The 21,289-nt window shown below is 34.6% G+C and overlaps 1 pseudogene; it reads left to right on the forward strand.

Moving 5' to 3' along the window:
• The first annotated feature begins 1,154 nt into the window (after positions 1 to 1,154).
• On the forward strand, positions 1,155 to 9,740 carry LOC127143942 (threonine synthase, chloroplastic-like; annotated as a pseudogene).
• The last annotated feature ends 11,549 nt before the right edge of the window (positions 9,741 to 21,289 follow it).

A 21,289-nucleotide genomic window follows, 5' to 3' on the forward strand; every position in this document is an offset into this window, starting at 1 on the left:
TAGGAAATGACCTAATGGACCTACAGATCAGAAGCTATAACGATATGAGATTAATTGGCTAAACTCATTAACCACATTAATCAATATTCATTGACTGTGTGTATACTCCCCTAAAGACTCATAGTTGAACTCTTCTCACTATACATATATTTTTGTGTCCATGAATATAGACCAATACCAGTAAGTTAGTCCTTTAAAGCGTTCGTAACACTAGCTGGGTCAAATTATCGTTTTACCCCTAGGTTACTTCTAGTCCTTAAATACCAGTGCTCCTCTAATGAACAACTTGTTTATGGTCCAACCAATAAACAGAAACCCCTCTCGGCCATAAAGAGGGTAGGGCTCTTTGTTCAAGTCTCGGAGACACCATTTAAAGGAACACTTATCTACTTACCCTAAAATTGGGAAGGAGGGAATTCCATCTTGTGTGATTTTGTTTCCAGCATCCCACTTAGTCTTTTCCTAAAATGATAAGCATATTAAGTCGACAATCTGGCCACTCTCACCATATAAATCAAAGAATAATCCCTCACGAACAAGAGTGAAATACACTCAGGATCGAGACTAAGTTACCTAAGTCATCCTAATGAAATAGAAACCCAACTAGCTAACAGAGTTACATCTAGTGGTTATTATTTTGTGGTCCGGTCTTATGAACATGTTAGATCAATCCGTTTGTATCAAATACAAAATAAGTTGTATCCATAGTGTTACCAGGATAAGGTACCCAGCCTTATACTATAGACCCTTGAACATTGATCCTTGTATGTCTCTACATACTATTCAAGAATCATCAAACAGCTTAGAATGTTAGTTTATTGGATTTAGGTTATTCAGACAAAACTAACCTTTGAGTTTTAAAACATAAAACCTAACACTCAACGCCTATCCTTATCACGCCGAATTGGTCATAACCCTTTGAATTTATGTGTGACACAAGTGATGTGGTGGTAAAGGCTATGCTGGGTCAAAAGTAGAACAAAATGATCCACCCTATCTATTACGCAAGGAAAACCCTCAATGAGGCTCAAGAGAATTATACTACTATTGAGAAGAAGTTGCTCGCGGTAGTGTTTACGATAGAAAAGTTTAGGAGCTACATTGTAGGCTCCAAAGTTATGATACATTCTGATCATTCTATGATCGGATACCTCATGGTGAAGAAGGACGCCGAACCACGGTTGTTTAGATGGATTTTATTGCTCCAGGAATTTGATTTGGAGATTATAGACCACAAAGGTACTGAGAACCATGTGGCAGATCACTTATCGCTTCACAATTAAAAGTTTCGACGTGAGAAGAGAAAAATTGAAGATGGTTTCCCTGATGAACAACTCTTCCGCGGTGAAGTAAAGGAACCCTGGTACGCAGACATAATTAATTATTGGGTATGTAAGACATGGCCACAAGACTTCAACAGCCAACAAAGAAAGAAGTTGTTTCATAAATGCCACTTTTATAGATTTGATGAGCCCTTTCTCTACAATTTCGGACTAGATCAGATATTAAGGCCACATCTACATCTTGTTGGTTGTGGACTATGTCTTAAAGTGGGTTGAAGCCTTCTTCTGTGCGAAGAATGATCCGATTACAATCAGTAAGTTCTTGAAGAGAAACATCTTCATGCGATTTGTGTCCCATGTAGCCACCGCCTACCACCCTCAAACAAATGGTCAGGTGAAAGTATCCAACAGAGAGATTAAGAAGATATTTGAAAAAGTGGTAAACTCATCCTGCAAGGATTTGGAGGAACACTTGGATTTCGTTTGGAATATTGCACCATGTACAAGATGCCTATTGGGATGTCTCCTTACTGATAGAAAAGCATACAAATTCAGATGAAACAGGATCGGATAATTACTCTAATTGCAATTAATTAACAAAATAACCCTAAATTGAAATAAGATTAAATATAGGGTTTTTAAGAAAAACTTATGTTCGAAGCTCCGATTGATGCTTAAACCACCACTATGGTTGACCTACTATCCTCTTGACATTGAACCAGATTGTGGGACCCGTTGGATGAAGGAAAAACGGAAGAGAGAATAAAATAGAAAACTATGGAAATGGGTTGAGATTTATTTTTTAAAAACAACCTAATTTTTTTTCTTTAGAAAATCAGCCAACCCCCTTCCTTGATGCCCTAAGAGCCTAATTTATAGAGGCTTTTCATGCAAGGTTGCATGTGCATGCAAACAGATGAGCCACCAACACATAACCCATTAACTATTAGTGGTCTTAATGTCATTATAGTTTGCTAACACCTAGCCCACTATAGTTAGTGGGTTTATCCAATAAAATGTTGGATTTTCCCACTAACTTTAGTCAAAGGGTAAAATTGTCATTTGGTCAAAGTTTCGAACCAAAAAGTCAACATTTTGACTTTTTATAATTTTGTCCTTCTTGACTAATTTTGACCTTCTGAGCATGAACCCATATTTATTTTCTCAAGATTCAAATCACATTTAAATATATTTTCGGTCAAAGTTTGACTTTTCAAAGTCAAAAGTCAACATTTTGACTTTTTACAACATTGACTATTTTCATCTTTTTTGAGGTTACGGGTATGAATCCACATTCATATATTTAATATTTAAATTCCATTTAAGCATAAACCTCTATTAGTAATCTAAAAACGACGGCTATATCACATATACTTGTCGGTTTGTCTCTCCTCTCCTAGTTCAAAAAATTCGACTCATTCCATCATACTGTTCTAATTTTATTCCATATGAGCTAGCAAGGGAACCTAATGGACCTATAGATCATAGGCTTCAACAATTTGAGATTAACAGGCTAGACTCTTTTATACCGAGCTAATCAAAATTCGTTAATTAATGGGTCATTCCACTAAAGTCTCGTAGTTCCACTCCCCTTACTATAGATATATTTGTGTCCATTTGACATAACCATGATCAGTATGTTAATCCTTCATAGGTTGTTCGTAAGCTTGGCTAGGTTGCAAAGTACCGTTTTACCCCTAAGACTACATCTTTCTCCTTAAGTCCCACTAATCCACTATTGAAAAATTGGTTGAAGGTCTAACCTATAAACCTGAATCCCTCTCGGACTAATGCGAGAGTGGGGTCCCTTTGTTCAAGACTTGGATTCAGTCCTTAAGAGAACAATCTATCTACTAACCCTAAAACGGGTAAGAGTGAATTTCATCTTGCACCCTATGTTCCCATCTATGCACCCGATCTTATCCCTGAAATGGGAGGCTTATAGGGCCAATGCTAATGAGTTGCCCTCACCTATGCAAATCTAAGGATAATCTCGTGAGAACAGGAGTTCACAGTTAGCTTAAGATTAAGATTAAGTTACCTAGGTCATCAATAATCAAGATAGTTAGTTTTGAATAGTAAACGGCGTTATAACGCAAAGGTGACTATTTCATGGTTTTTTCTTATGTAAACCTTTTACATAGGATGCCCCCACTTACATGTCTCTACATGAACGATTTAGGATTACATCGTTTGTATTAACTACAAAGCGAGCCGCATCAATAGTATCTCTGAATAAGGCGCCTAACCTTTATTTATATACTATAGACTATTTAGGCTATTTACTCGAACTTAATCCATATTTATGTCTCTACATAAAATTCAAGTTTACTTAAAATAGCCTTGGTATCTTAGTTCATTAGATTTAAGATTATAGTATTCAATTTTTCAATAAAGATTTTATTGAATAGAATATGATTACAAACTACGAGTTTTAGAACATAAATTCCAACACTTACGCGCTGGTCTTGGGAAGGCTTGTCATTTACCATTAGAGTTAGAACACAAGGCATTATGGGCATGCGAAAAGTTAAACTTTGATCATGATGTCATAGAAGAGGCTAGGTTACTATAGTCGAATGAGCTTTAAGAATGGCATTGTCAAGCTTATGGGAACGACAAGATCTATAAAGAAAAGACAAAGGCATGGCATGACAGCCGTATCCGTAGAGGCACATTAAGAGTTGGGCAAAAGGTATTATTATTCAATTCGTGTCTACGACCGTTCCCGATAAGCTTCATTCCTGATGGTGAGGATCAGTTTTTGTCTAACAAATCTTCCCACATAGTGTTGTGGAGGTCACCTCGCTAGATGGAGCAAATGTGTTTAAGGTAAATGAGCAAATACTCAAGGCGTATCTCGAAGATGAAGAATGCGTTAAATTTTTTATGGATTTAATGTAAAGCGCCTTCATAAACATTACCTTGAAACGCATAAATGCGTTTTGTATCTTATCGCAGTATCAATTATTTATGCAAAACGCATTATTTTTGTGTATGTTTATCGCTTTATTTTATTTCATTATTTTCACTTTGTTATTTTCTTTATTTTTTCTTACGATTTACTGCTTTCTCTATCTCTTTCTTTTACCGCTTTCATTATCGCTTTGTAGTTAGTTTAGTTTAGAATGATTTGTGTCTACAGGGATACGCGAGGAAAGAATTACGCGAGACAAGAGTGTAGTGAAAGTTACTACAAGTCCCACACCTAAATTAAGAACTAAGAGGTTAAAATTTGGCTGAGTGTTTTAGATTAGGTGGTTTGAACAAAAGAAGGCATTTTGAAACAATGTTTATGCAAAAAGAGAAGGACGTTTAAGGAAGTTTGCGAGATAGGTTAAGCGATAAAACTTTAAGGACTCAGTGTTACTTTGCAATTAAGGCATTACGCGAGAAGAACGACTAGGTGAAAAGAAGTAAGAAAACTTTTCAGAAATTTCCTAAGTGTACTTAATGGGCCACGTGTAGAGCTTATGCTAAGCATGATTAAGTTAAATCTTAAGCTTACACATGCACCACTGAGAGTGGAAGCTAGCAAGCAGACAAGAGCTTGAGGGTGACTAAGCTCGTTTGGGAAGTAGTATAATAGGTGTTAAGGTCAGACCATTAGTTGATGTTACTCTGCTTATTTGAAAAGAAAAGCTAAAGAGTTGAAGTGTTGCCAATTTGTTTACGCGAGAATAAGAGGAAGAAGAGTATTTTGGGTTTAAGTAAATCCATAAGGGTGAGTGTTCTCTTGAAAATAATTTATATGCTTTCAAGCTCTCCTATTAAAGTTTGTTTACTGAATTAAGTAATATTTTCCCATCAAATGATTCCCAAAGAGATTTATATGAAAATTTGTGTTATGTCTTAAGGCATGTTTCGTATCTCAATGATTATGAAACGATGTTCAAAACCATTAGTTACTTTTTGTAAACAAGCTAACTATTATGCACATTATGAGTCAAGGCAACCATGGGGTGAATGGATTGTATTAAGCTTAGCAGCCTAAGCAACAAGGATGAATATGTATATTCTTAGATGTTGTTATTATAGTAGTCTAAACGCGAAGTAATAAGACCTAGCCTAGAGAATGATTCGAGATCCTTGGCGAAACGAATGCTTGGTAACTAATGTGTGTTTTTACGAGATTGAGCACTTATGTGAAATGATATGTTTATATGAACTAATGTATTTTTATGTGAGGAAATGATATTTACAAATGTTTTACGAAAATAATTTCTTAAAACCTCACAATAACTTTTTAGAATTACGTTTTTAAATCTCATCTTCCAAGAACAAGCCATTATAACCAAGTAAGAGGAGTTTGAAGGGCTTGCTAGATGAGAAGGCTACCAAGGTGTTTTAGCTTAAGCTTTAAGAGTTTTATTTATGTATATGATTGTAAAGTTAACGTAATACGCTTAGCATAGTTTATAATAAAGCTTTAGTTTGGTTTACTTTTCTATGTTAAGTATTTTTTTATATCGCATAAAGTACTCGTAATGTAAACTTCAAACCTTGGAAGAAAACTTAAGTTCTTTGAAGTGGTTGGAAGTCTAAGTGTTGAAGGGAGTTAAGGATAAAAAGTATCATAAAAAGTGTGTCATGGTTATTGGAAAAGAGGAAAATTTTGGCTAAGTATTGAGACTTAAGAGTAAAGCTTTAAAGGTTATCTTTGTGTAGTAGAGGCAGCCAAAAGTAAGAAACTAACCACTAAATGAGTGTCGTTACGCATTTTGGAGGATAGTTACTTGTGCTTTGGGTGGCCAAAAGAAGGAAGAAACCCTCTAAAGAGGTTGGTAAGCGTTTAGGCTTGACAAAGTGACTAAGGCATGAAAGAAAGACATTAGGCGAGAAGATAACCTCTAAAGGAGTATCATTAGGTGAGGAAGGTTGTCATGTAGAGATTATTTTGGTTCTTGAGAGGTGAGGCAAGAAGCCTTGATGATTGGTGTTTAGGCAAGAAGCATGTTTTTAAGTTATGTTTTATGAATGATTTAAAATACATGTGAGTGGAAAACATGATTTCAAGCATGTTTTTAAGTCATGATTTGTGAGTGGAAAATGATTTTAGTATCATGATTTCAAGCATGTTTTCAATCCATGATTTGTGAGTGAAAAATAATTTTATTAAAGCGATTTAAAGCATGATCTTAAAGTTATTTCATGAATGATATGTCTTAAATGTTTTAGCTATTTTATCAATGATTTTCAAGCATATTATTGTTTAAAGTATTTATTCAAGAATATTATTTACTGTTTATTGACGAATGTTTAAGTTTACAAGAAAATGAGTTTATCAAGACATTATTGTTTAAGGCTTGCTCAAAGAAGTTTAAGGTTGTGATTTTATAAATGTTTTATCGAAATCAAGCTATCTCTAAAGTTACTCGTAACTTGGCAGGATTAAAATTACTCGTAACGGGACAGATTTAAATTACTCATAATGGGGCAGGATTATAAATTACCCATTATGAGGCATGATATAAATTAATCATTACAGAGCAGGAATGGAGTTGGTGTCGAGTAATCTCCACCACCTCCCAGGAGTAGATACTTGCGTTTCGAGAAAGAAAAACCAGGATTTATGTTACTATTTCTAAATGCTTGAGATTTAAAATTTCATGTTTTGATTTAATGTTCACTGTTTCAAGGAATTATGAATTATTGTTTCTAAAATGTTATTTAGAAAACTATCATTCACTGGACTCATTTAGTTCACTCTTTCCAAATGTTTTCCCACTTTCCAGGTAGAGATCGTGTCCTTAGAGCCTAAATCGCTGCTACCTGTCTGCTGAAGGATTTTGTTTCATTATAGTATGTGTCTGGTTATTTTGTACTGGTGATCAGTTATTCTTTTGTATTGTGAGAGACTTAGGTTTTTTGGAGGGCTGTTGTTGAGTTTTGTTTTCATGTAAATAAAGTTACGTCATTTTGTATAACTTTTATAAGGTTTTTCTTAAAGAAAAGGGTTCTACTCAGTTGTGTTTAAATAGTTATGTGTTAAACTTCCACTGTTGTTCAAAGTTTTAAAGGTATAAGGGTTCAGGTTTAAGAGTCAGCTGATGTCATTCTTGAAGTAGACGATATCAGTTGGCTTTATGGCACACCTCGGGCCTAGCAAGCAAGTGCTCAGGGTGGGATGTGATAACTTGGTATGAAAGTGAGAGTTTAGTCTCAGTGGGAGTAAAGTCTAAGTTGAATTAGTTATAACAGTTAGTTCTTGGGAAGTAAACGGAGTAAAGGAAAAGTAAAAGTTCAGTTAAGGTAAGTCTAAGAGAAAGTTAAGGAGATAAGATATGGGTGTTGTTCGAAGTTAAAGTTAAGGTTAAGGTTAAGTCTAAATGTTTAAAGTAGATAGTAGTCACTATAACATGTCTAATAATTGATATGTTATAGGAGTCATGTCGCAATGAAGCAAACAACATAAGCAGGATCAGGACGAGACTCGAGGTTCCACCCAGGAACAACCTGAGGAGGAATCTAGCACTTCGATACAAGTTGAAACTGAAGAGGAACAATATCATAAGTTTGCCCAAAGGTTTAATTATGATGACAATAGGATCAACACTTGGAGATCCTTAAAAGAAATATGGTATTGGATGATGACAAAGGCGATTTTGTATTCGTAATGAATTATGCAATGTAGGTAATTAAGGTCGTTATTAAACACAAGTACGTTTGAAAATTAAAATTGTTGTAAAAGGGTGCTTACCTATATTCGCTTTGACAAAAAAATATTTGTAGTTTACCCTTACTCTTACTGTACATAGGTACAAGCACGGGTGTTGAACCCAAGTGAGTGAGGCACTAGAAGAAATATGACCTTTAATGTCGGTTGTAAAAAATGGAAACGGATCTTTAATGTCGCTTTTTAAAATGCAGATGTTTAATGTCGGTTTTAAACCGACATCAAAGATGAAGGATTAATGTCGGTTTTAAATCGACATTAAAGATCTGTTTTTTTCAAACCGACATTATAGATATATTAAACATAATAATTTTAAGTTTTTTGGAGTTTCATATATAAAAGATATATTTAGGGTTTCAAACCCCAAATCACCATACAACCATTATACAAGAAGAAAGGCATCACCACCGCCGCCGCTGCCTCCTCCATCTTCACCCAAAAACCTTCACTCCCAACAATGGCTACCTCCTCCCTCTTCAACCCCACCATTTCTTTCCCTTCTCGCAACCCCAAGCTTCAATCCACCCCAAAATTCTGCAACCCCATTCTCAGAATTCCTAAAGCTACCTCTGATTCCTCCCCCTCTCCACCCACAACGACTCTCCCCATTGTCCACTCTCAAGAACCGCCGTTCTGCCGATGAGAACATCAAAGATGAAGCCCGTCGTCACCGTGCAGCCTCCGGAGAAGATCGGAGCAACTTCTCGGCCAAGTACGTCCCTTTTAACGCTGGGCCCGACTCCATTGAGTGCTACTCTCTCGACGAGATCGTTTACCGAAGCCGATCTGGTGGGTTACTCGACATTCAATACGACATGAAGGCATTGAAGAAATATGACGGCGCCTATTGGCGAAACCTCTTCGATTCGCGCGTGGGGAAAACTACGTGGCCTTATGGTTCCGGCGTTTGGAGTAAGAAGGAATGGGTGTTGCCGGAGATCGATCTTGACGATATCGTCGGCGCTTTCGAAGGTAACTCAAACTTGTTTTGGGCTGAGCGTTTTGGCAAACATTTTCTGGGTATGAATGATTTATGGGTGAAACATTGTGGGATTAGCCATACTGAGAGTTTCAAGGATTTGGGTATGACTGTTTTGGTTAGCCAAGTGAATCGGTTAAGGAAATTGAAACGTCCTGTCGTCGGAGTCGGTTGTGCATCTTCCGGCGATACATAGGCTATATTATTGGCTTACTGCGCTTCTGCAAGGATTCCTTCCATTGTCTTCCTTCCAGCAAATAAGATTTCCATGGCACAGCTTGTTCAACCCATTGCTAATGGAGCTTTTGTGTTGAGTATAGACACAGATTTTGATGGCTGTATGAAGTTAATAAGAGAAGTTACAGCAGAATTGCCAATTTATTTAGCTAATTCTTTGAATAGTTTGAGAATTGAAGGACAAAAAACAATAGCTATTGAAATTCTACAATAATTTGATTGGGGAGTACCTGAATGGGTGATTGTTCCTAGAGGGAATCTTGGTAACATATATGCATTTTACAAAGGTTTCAAGATGTGTCAAGAACTTGGCCTTGTTGACAAAATTCCAAGGCTTGTTTGTGCTCAAGCAGCCAATGCAAATCCTTTGTATTTACATTACAAATCTGGTTGGAAAGATTTCAAGGCTGTGAAAGCAAGTTCAACTTTTGCTTCCGCCGTTAAGATTGGAGATCCGGTTTCTATAGACCGAGCTGTTTACGCATTGCAGAATTCAAATGGCATTGTTGAGGAAGCAACCGAGGAGGAACTTATGGACGCAATGGCACAAGCTGTCCAGAGCTAGCATCATTGTGATGCTCTCTGCTTACATTGCTTACTTGGTCTTTCAACTCTGGACTCATCGACAACTATTTGAAGCTGAGGTACGATGACTGCTCCTTTGAATATTTAATTTTATGTTTAATAGATCTAATGCATGTTTATTTCAGCTACGTTTGTTATAAAGTTTTGTTCGATGATTACACGATTTTTTAGAATTTAAATTCGCAATGGAATTGATTTTTTTTAAGTTATAAAATATAAAAATAATCTCTATTTTTACGGTTAATCTGGGGAGGTCAGGTAATTATAATTTTCTATTGTCCCTATGAAATTTTATGGAGTTTGATATTTTCCAAAGGGGACAAGATAATAATGTTCCTATTTTCTTAATTTTATCTTACATTTTTCAGCATCTTTTGATGTTACCTTATGGGACTTCAGTACCGTATCCAACTATATATCATTGTGGTAATCACCCTTTTATATTATAGGCTAGTGGATTTTATTTATATTCAAATCAATGAATCTTTTTTTCTCCATGGTTTCATCTTAATATCATTTGCTCTTTACCTGACCATTCCTTCTTAAATACCCACAAAATCATTAGACCGAAATAGAAGGATTAAGTTAGTATTTGATATAATTGTTCTTTTTTTTTTCTTTTGTAGACTTCTAATCAATGTTGAATATGAAGGGAAATCCCTTGATGGAAAAGAAAGGGCCTAAAAAAATCCAAGGGCATGTTAGGAAATACTGCTTCAGCTGGCGGTAGGAAGAGTGGAAAGGTGGCTTCAAGTTCTGGAAATGATGGTGCTTCTCAAAGGTGTTTTAACTTGAGACTTGGTGCAGGTTGTATTTTATTTTTAAATTAACTTCAAGTTATGCTACTTTTTGTTTTTTAAATTTTCAAATTTCTTTTTTGATATTTTTGTACATTCGTAAAGAGTATATTACAAAAAGTTGATCGAACAACTCTTGCAGGGCCTGTTAATGAGCCTGGTTCTTCGAGTAGGGAACCTAATGCTAAAGCTTAAGTTCATAACGACCAAGTTTAAGGTAAAAGGATTGGACATGATACATAACATAACTGACACTTGAGATTATTCATATTATCTTTGCATTTAGTTTTAACTTTTAAGAATATTTTCTTTTGGGAGAGTATGTCTTCTCTTTACATTTACTTTTAGGATTGATGCATTTATTTCACAGCAATGAGCAGTGGTTTATTAATTGATGATGATGTTAGATATTGATTTTGCCTGTTATTTAGCATACTTTGTCTTTATTATTTTTCCTGCCTTAATTTTGTTTAATTTAGTTCCAAACCTAATGATTTGAAGGTGATTTTATTGAGGGAATGAAAAGTGAAGTTCTACCACTTACAATTTCATTGTTGCACTATTATGATAAAATATATATGTTTTGATATTTCTCACACAACTTATCATTCTTGCCTATGTTTTCTCCCCCTTTCTCATTCCCAGTTGTTGATAACCTTAGCTTTTTCCTTTTCATTTTCATGTTTTGTAGCTATTTACCTGAGGCATACTGGAAATATTTTTCATGTAACAGCCAACAGGATGTCATATTTATTATTTATTCACAAAGTTCATTTGTTGTTTATAGTTTGTTGCCATATTTTTCAGTCAGGTTATGGCAAGGAGGAAATACCGCTGGCCCTGGTGTGGTGTTTTTTCTTTTAAAGATTTTTTTAAAAAATCTTTGTGATATGTGGTTTGCTTGCTTTGAACGACCTTTTTTTTTCTTAAATAAGTTGGTTTCTGTTTTTTACATTTTTGTTTTGTTTGTGATATGGGTACTTAGTTACGTAGGTTTCGGTTGCGAGGACTTGCAATTGTGTATTTGTATATTTTTTTGCTTCAGTATAGGCAGCTTGACATTGAGTTTAAGGAATCTGGTGATGAACAGAAACAGTGATGAACAGAGACAGAGGTAACAATATTCTTTAAAGTTAATATATTGTACGACATTACCAAATTCTCTAACGTACGTTTAGCTTTGTTTTGGTATTGTTTGTAGAATGATTGAAGCTATATCGGGTTGAAAGCTGAGCGATTGTGTAGATAGTCAAGCGATCGTTGAAGGTTGAAGATTGAAGATTGAGAAGATGTTTAGAATTTTTCTTATTTACGTCTTGTATTAGGATCTTTTTTCATGTATTGTTGTAGAATATATAAACACAATATTAAGTTTTCAGTTTGTGTATACAAATGTAAAAGATAAATATTATAGTTTCTAAAATAATATTAATTTTATTGATTTGTTAGAGCGAGAAAAAAATATTTATCTATATGGATTCAATGTTGTTTTATAAAAAATGGACAATAATATAACAATTAAATAAATATAAATTTCTAAACATGGACAAAAACAAGTCTTTAATGTCGGTTTTAAACTGACATTATTGACCTCTTTAATGTCGGTTTTAAAACGACATCATAGTCCAATCGACATTAAAGGGCTTCAATAACACTATCAAAGATGTCGGTTCAAAACCGACATTAAAAACCTTTAATGTCAGTTTTAAACCGACATTAAAGCCCAACTGACATTAGAGGGCTTCAATAACACTATCAAAGATGTCGGTTGAAAACTGACATTAAAGACCTTTAATGTCGTTTTAAAACCGACATTAAAGAGGCCTTTAATGTCGTTTTTGAACCGACATTAAAGTCCAACTGACATTAAAGGCCTTTAATAACGCTCGCAAAGATGTCGGTTGCCAAGTGACATTAAAGCCCTTTAATGTCGGTTTTAAACCGACATTAAAGGTCAAATTTCTTCTAGTGAGGCTAAGTAAAATTTATTGAATAAAAGCTTCAAAGAGATAATATTAGTAACAAAAAGAAAAGAAAAGCATTGAAAACAATTTGTGAGAAATCAATAAGGACCAAGAATTAAGGAAAATTTTAAGTTGCAAGTCAATTCACAAAACAAAAAAACAAAAAAAACAAAAAAGATTGAAACCCGATAAGAAAGTGAGGAATGAGCTTAGGCTATTAATCTATTTTTATCATTGAATCAAAGATGATTAAAAATTGAATCAAAGATGATTAAAAATTGAATCATGCTTAATTAAGAGGGGTTTTTTATTCAAGATTTTTCACAAGATCAGCTTGTTTAATCTTGGAAGAATTTTGATCAAGACAAGAAAAGAGATGATTTCCATAGGAAATTAGTTTAATTCTTGCAATATTATTTAAACTATTTATCATGTTCTTTAAAGAAAAGTGAAGTTTCCTTCACAATTTTGACAAATCAAGAATTAATTGGGAAGTAATTGTGCACTCAAAAAAATATGCAATTAATTTCAAAGAAAAATGTCAAGAATAAGCAAAATTCATCCAGCATCATTCAATTTCAAAAATTGGTGAGAAACAATCAAGAATCAAGTAAATTTTTGTATAGAGAAAAGTAATTCAATTAATCTTGCATTGATTGTCATACCTAAGTATCTTGCATACGAAGATTGAATCAAAATTGAAATCAAGAATGAATTTGACAAGAATTAATGAAATTGATACATGGGCTTAATTCTTGATGCAAAAGATTGGGGATTCCAACAAAAATTTACATCATTATTCAAGATTGAATCAAATCCTAACTACATGGAAAATTAAAGAAAAGAAATTCTCAAAGAAAGAATTAATCCTAAGACCACTTATCTCAAGAATTTAGAAAAGTAATTTTTATCGTAATCTGATATTTGAGCAGATCGGACGTCAGCTCCCAAAATTCAGACAACAATGTCGTCTTGTAACTACGGCTATGGATTTTTTTTAAGTCTTTTACTTCTATTTAGTCCAATTTGTTGTTTTACTACCCAAATTTATTGCTGAAATTCTTTATGCTGATTTGATACTGGGGTAACGAAGAGAACTGAGATGTATGGTTAATTCATGAATTGAAGACATATGCATTCATTTACTATAGAGGGAACAAAGAACATATAAAGTGTGCTGGTAGGCTTAAGAGAAATGAATTTTTTTTTTTTTTATTCTTGTTTGGTGAGAACTTGCATTGTATTACTTTCGGAGATTGAGAACGGTCCCTCATTTTCCTTTTTCCAAGACCCTATCATTAGCATTACTTACTAACAGTTGTATCACATGCTAAGTTTTCATACAATTTGGATATCTACAATGGGCAGGAGGCTGCGGCCATTGAAGGTGCAAGAATTTTTTACGATGGGATTATTGAAACTTTTCATAATGATGAAGAGGCGCTGGATGCAGCCAATAATGGTGTTGCTATATGTAGTAGTTCAACATTTTTCTTATTAATGTCTATTTGGGTTTGTGCATAAAGTATTTATTTATAATCTAGACAATTCAAAATCTGTTATAGATGACTACCAACCTTGGAAAACAGAACAAGAACCCAGCATTTATTCTGAACCAACTGCTACAAAAGTTGTTTTGTTTCAAAAATAAGTTTAGGTTTGGATGTGTTGGTCGGCTCTATTCTTATTTGCAAATTGATTCCCCAAAATTTGCAGGCTCTCTCTCTCTCTCTCTGCTGCATGAATGGAAAAAGAAAAAGAATAACTTGGTTCTTTTATACAGCAATGGCAGCTCTCTGAAAATTTGCAAGATCAAGAAGGTCCACTATGAGCTTTTTCTCATTCTCAACAATTTTTTACCATTTTATAATTTGTTCTGTGTTTTTTCACTCTTCACTGCGCAGGTGATAGGTACAGATTGCAAATCTTTTAGTTAGACAAAAGAAAGCTTTTTTTTTTTTTCTTTTTTTTTTTTTTGGGTTCAACTGTGTAGTAGGGTAGGAAATTCAATTTGTAATTTGGTGGTTGTAATGTGGAGGGAAGGTTGATCATTGCTTTGGTTGAATGATAATAGTGACAATCTTTTGTGATAATACTTAATCACATAAATAGTATTTTGTGTGAGGTAATATGAATCTTTTATGAAAAAACACATAAATAACATTTTGATGGTACGATTCTTTCTATATTATAAGGATCATTTTTTGTTATTTGACATTTTATTATCTAACAATGTATGACATATGAACAATAGCCTTTTAAATAGATTTCATTCACATAACTGGCATGGATATTGTATGAAATTGAATATTGATATTTAGAAAAGTATACTATAGATAAAATATATCAAAATACTACATTATTATAGTTTTTATTTAAAGATATGACTAAACGTTAATATTTATTAAAAAATGCTATTATAAACAATCAACAACTTTTTAAACTTGCTATAAAATGTTTTTCATAAGTTAAAAAAACGCTATCATAAATCAGATAAATAGAATAATACGCTATTAAAAAGTTGTTTTTATAACCTTTCCAAAATGCTATCAAAATGCATACTTTTTATAACTTTTGTAAAACGCTATTAAAAAAACAGACTTTTAATAGTGTGGGCTGTCACGACTTTTGGTAAAACGCTATAAAATGTCTATAATAGCGTTTTTAAAGAGTGTTTTCACATGAGATTTTGGAGAAATTTGATTCATGAAGTTGAACATGTATTGATGTTGTATTTATGTCGATTGGATGCGATGTGGTTCGATCTCTAGGTTTTGATCCTCTGATTTCCTCTCGGCTGGATGCTTATGCTTGATTTGAGAAAGCGAGCGAAGCACGTGATGTTCTTGAATTGAAGTCTTGGAAGAAAACTTGTATCTTCGAGGATGGTCGACTTCAAGAGTTGGGAGTCTTCTAGCTCTCTGGGAGAATTCTCTCCAGACCTTCTCCTCTATTTATAGAGTTCCCTAGTAGGCTTTTACTGACTTGGACCTAGTCCATGAACCAGGCCCACGAGCTCAATCACATTTGTGTCATATTTAACTTTGGACTAAATTAAGTTTATTTTTTGGCTCAATTGAATTTTAACCCAAGTAAATAATATTTAATTGAACCAAAATAATTAATTTGATCCAATGGTCATAATAAAGACATGTGACATCATTAGAATTGTCTAATTTGTCTTTAAATTTAATTTAGGATGCATGTCAATTTTTAGTTAATCCCAAATACAATTATTTTAGTAAATGACATAGCAATTTGTGATTGGTTCCAAAATTTCTTATTCAACAATGCCCCCTTTCGAGATTTATGCATGTGTATGGGTGTGTGAATCTCGAAAAGATAAATTTGAAGTCCAAATACGAGTATTTTTTTTGCTCAATTTGACATATCAAATTAATTAAACTATGAATTTAGTACATGAGTTCGATTTAAATTTAAAATAAGGGTTGGAATATGGTCAGTCCTTAATTTGAAAAAAAATTAAGGGTATGTTTGGGGTGGGGTTTTAGGAGGTAAAGGATTAGAAAATTGGGCCAAACCGTGTTTGGCCCAAGGATTATGATAAAGGGGGATTAGGGTTATCCTAATCCCTAAATAACCCTATCTTATCATATTTTTACTTTTTTACAACTCTACATTACCCTACCCAAACAATCCAATCAAAAATTTATTATTGTTTTTTAAATTACTACAATCATAACTCTTCTCTCAAACACATGTTACCATAACACTACTATCATAATCCCTCCTCCAAACACATACCATCATAACACTACCTTTCATATTTTCTCTCTCAAACACATATTACCACAACACTACCAATAATAATCTATTCCTCAAACACATATTATCATAATACTAGGATTATCATAATCCTAGGATTATTATAATCCTTTTCTTCCATAACTCTTTCCTTCCCCCAAACACACCCTAAGGTTTTATCCTCAACCTAATTTGATTTATGGAAAAAAATTTAAATTTGATGATATATATTTATAAAATTTGAAACCATATTTTAATTTGAGGCAAAGATGAGGTTTCTACTGTACCCTAATTTGTCCTGAAGATGTACAAGAATTTGGAATTAACAATTTCAATTTTGGGATAAAATGGCCAAATTTAATTTTTAGATAAATACAAGACCTCAATCTTGGGATAAAGTTAGATATATCAGTCCAATTTAAATTTCAGATAAAAATGGAGGTAAAATCTAAATTTTAATTTTAATTTGGGAGTAAAATCTAAATTTTGAAATATTTAAATATGCTTAATTATCTCAAAAAGTGGAATTCAAGATTTTATTCCAAAATAAAATAACATAAGATAATTGAATTTTAATTTTATTTAAAAAAATTAAAAAATTAAAATATGTTTAAATATCTCAAAAGTGAAATCCGAGATTTTATTACAAAATAAAATAACATAAGATAACTTAATTTTAATTTTATTTAAAAAATTAAAATATTAAAATATGTTTAAATATCTCAAAAGTGAAATCTGATATTTTATTCCAAAATAAAATAACATAAGATAACTTAATTTTAATTTTATTTAAATAAATTAAAATATTAAAATATGTTTAAATATCTCAAAAATGAAATCCGAGATTTTATTCCAAAATAAAATAACATAAGATAATTCAATATTAATTTTATTTTATTATTTAAAAATTTAAAATCATTTCAAATTCTCTTAGGAATCGAACTTGTTAGCCTTATATAATAAACTCATACCTTATCATTCTTTCCTCATAAACGAAGGTATGAGAAAAAAAAAAAAACTTCTTTTCTCCCTCTCTTTTTCTCTTTTTTCTTTTTCTTCTTTTCTCTTTTTTTTACTTTTAACTTAATTTTTTTTTATTTTCAGGTTTAGTAGCTGTTAATTTGTTGCACCAACTTGAAGCTCTACTAAAGGTTAAAGCCCTTTTTTTTTTTGCAAGCCTTTGAAGGTCCCATGTTAGGATATTCTGTTACAATCTCCTCAACGTCCTACTTCTTTGACCGTCAGCTTCTGGTGTTTGTTCATGATAAACGATGCAACTATATCATGTTGCCCTACTTCTTCGTCAATGTTTGAGGTTTGTCAATGAGAGACAATTGAACTCTATCATGACGTCCTACTGCTTCATCAACGTATGAGGTTTGTTCATGATAGACGATGCAACTCTATCATGACGCCTTACTACTTCGTCAACGTCTGGGGTTTGTTCATGATAGACGATGCAACTCTATCATGACGCCCTACTACTTCGTCGAAATATAAGGTTTGTTCATGATAAACGATGCAACTCTATCATGACGCCCTACTGCTTCGTCAACGTCTAGAGTTTGTTCATGATAGATGATGCAACTTTATCATGACACCTTACTGCTTCATCGATGTATAAGGTTTGTTCAAGATAAACGATGCTACTCTATCATGACACCCTACTACTTCGTCGACGTCTAGGGTTTGTTCATGATAGACGATGCAACTCTGTCATAACGCCTTAATGCTTCGTCAACGTTTGGGATTTGTCATGATAGACGATGCAACTCTATCTTAATGCCCTACTACTTCGTCGACATATAGGGTTTGTTCATGATAGACGATGCAACTCTATCATGATGCTCTACTGCTTCTTCGAGTTCTGGGGTTTGTTCATGATAGACGATGCAACTCTATCATGACACCCTACTTCGTTTACTTTGCTTTCACCTATTCTTTGTTCCAAGACCATGTCGTCAGCACTAACTTGCTTCTGGTGATATTCTTTCGCAAAACGATGGTTTACTTCATAGGACAATTCTTGTCTGGAGTTTGACACATCGTAATACTTTCTGATAGAAATCAATCAAGAGAAGATGGACTTAGTCTCCTTGTGGAGAAGCCATGGGCTGGCCATTTTGTAGATCATTGGCCATGTCTAAACCACAACTCAATTCTTCCTAGATTATCTGTGGAGATATTTTTGTCTGAGAGAAAAAACGCATGGGTCTTACAGTCTTCTATCCATAACGAGGCTCCTAATTTCAACAGAGCTCTCACTCTCGGACAATGTTTAATTTAAGGTCAAACACGTTGGGGTGCTGTGACCAAGGTCCCTGAAGAGTTCTGCTTTACTGACTGCTATAGGGAGTGGCTAGAGCTTGTAGTTGGTCGTAATGCATAACTTCTTTACAGTGCTTGTTTATATGATGTCGTAACAGCTTCTTTGTACACATATGATCGTAATAGTGATGTTGTTCAAACATTTTGTGAAGCTTCGTGTCCTTCGACTAATACTCTTTATATTATGGCGGGCAAGTTATCCATTTATTTGTGGGACCTATGGTCCTTTGGAGGCCCTCCCATTAAGGGAGATTTCTATGAGGAAATGATCCATTCCTTTAAAGAATTGCCTCCTCGCGAGATAAGACGAAGTGCCTTCCAACGACATGTCAATATCTTTTCCAGGCGTATTATTCAATAGTTTGTACGCAGAGGAATGATCGTGCACATCTTTCAAGAATGACTCCCAAGTGACTATTAGCTCCTAGATTTCGTTCTGGTACCTTGGGTCTAAAAGCTATGATAAGCCAATCACACGAAAGCAAAAGAAGGCATCACGCTCCAAATCTACTCAAAACCCTGATGGTTTGAAGATCCAGGCTCGAGAATGGTCCTCTCTAGGGAGAACATGTTATTTACAAAACATGGAATCCGAGACGATTTAAAGGATGAAACGTATTTAGCTACCTTCTTATCTTGCTGGTTGTGCCTCTTCGTATTTCCACAGAAAGGATCATTTCTACGCCCCGGAGTATTTAGAACTGCAAGCTTAATGGCTACTGGCACTATTTATAGTCTTGCAGTTCAAGTTTTGGCAAACATATATCATAGGCTATGTTTGATAACCAAAGCCTTCAATCCGATAGGACGTATGGACTTTCACTTTTTCATGCATTACGTCCATGGCTGGTTAGCCCATTATTTTGGTACGCATTATCCACTTCCCACAGAAGTTTGAAGTCCTAAGATGGTTAACTTTTCCGTCGAAGGCGGGTCTATTTATTTTGGCGAATATGAGCCGTGAGAACTGATCCATAATGGTGTCAGGATTCAGTGGCATGCTAGTCTCCAGAACAAGAATAAACATAAGCGCATGATTCATACCCATGATTCATCATTTCTACAAACTTCTTATTTTGTGAGCATGCATTCCTACTACTTGTCCTCCTGATGTGGAAATACCTAGATCATAACATCATACAGTTCGTATCAATTTGAGCGACAATTTGGCTTTTATCAGGATACATCTAATGATATAGGGGGCATGCCACCTGCGATCACATTAGATAATATATTATATCACTGGAAAATATGTACGAGGCCCAATATTTTATCTGAGTTATACTTGCCCACTCATTCATTAGAGCCTTGCAAGCATGTGATGCAACGATTTACAAACTGGTGGACCACGAGGCACAGGACCTATTTTGAGGATAACAAACAACATTTGGTGAGTAGTGTCATTCGTCCCCCTTCACAACCCAAACTACCCAGTAATCGAGGGAGCAACCTTGGTGGTAAAGAAATTCGCTTGGTTGAGGCGATGGCTCCTACTCTCGAGGAAGAGGTGAAGGAGCATAAAGATGAGAGCGATAGCAACAAAAGTGATCATCATTGGAAGAGATCTTTGAAGAAAGCAAAGCTATCATATGATGATCTCGACGGAAGGGGTTTAAGTGCTTTGGGAGTCCCTGATGTACCACCACTAGTTTGCACATTTTCCTTTCTTAAATTTTTGTTTTTGTTCATCTTTTTCACAAATGATGTATTCATTGTTTACTTCTGCAGTCCCCTTTGAACGATTGTCTTGAAGGACTTATAGAGCTAGGCAGCGATGAATCTTTGACGGGACCTTATGCAGTTGATTCGGTCATAGAGGAAGTTGGTACCTTGAACACTCCCGTCTCTAAACCAGCCGAACAGTCCTTACGTCCATCTGCTCTTCTCAAGGAGATTCGTCGAGGCAAGATGAAAGTGGGAGGATAAGACATTGAAAGTCCTTCATCCAAAGCAGATGCCTACCCTAAAGTGCCCTTACAGAAGGTCAGCTCAACACATGTTCCTCTTAAGATTTCTGAACTGCCTTTAGACACTTCTAAGAGACAGACTACGAGAAACCTTGAGCTTTCTTAGTGGGTTGGTGAAAATGTGGTTTCAAACTTCTTCCAGAAAACAACCTTATGTATGTGGGAGGATATTCAAGATAAGATCAGGCGAACTCCTTTTGAATATATCCGAAGACTTAGGCCAAAAATAGCAACGGTTCTATCAGGGATTAAGAAGATCCATGTAGACAGCCTGACTCCTCTTGAAGAGTATCTAAATAGTTACCTTAAGAGGGTAGACAATTTCAACGATGTGCAATCTTCATATTCTGCACAGTTGTTGTCAACAGATAAAGCTCGTCAATTAGATGAGAAGACATCTGTCATCAAGGAAGCTTTAACTTTAATGGACCAACTACGAGGGGATACCAAAGTTATTCAGGAAATAGTCGTGCAGTTATCTTTAGAAAACAAGGAACTGGAGAGGAGACTTCAGAGCATAAATGTTGAGTTTGAACAACTATCGATCTTACCTTGTGAGAAAGCAGAGGTCATAGACCAGCAAAAACTTGAAGTTGCCAAGCTCCACGATGAAGTCAACACCCTTGAAAGCACCCCTCCTATAACTGAAGAAGCGATTGAGGTCCTAGCTAGAGTTCGCAAGAGCATGGAAGTTGCACATGAAGAATT

The sequence above is a fragment of the Cucumis melo genome, chromosome 11 (genome assembly GCF_025177605.1).
Source record: "Cucumis melo cultivar AY chromosome 11, USDA_Cmelo_AY_1.0, whole genome shotgun sequence".
NCBI lineage: Eukaryota > Viridiplantae > Streptophyta > Magnoliopsida > Cucurbitales > Cucurbitaceae > Cucumis > Cucumis melo.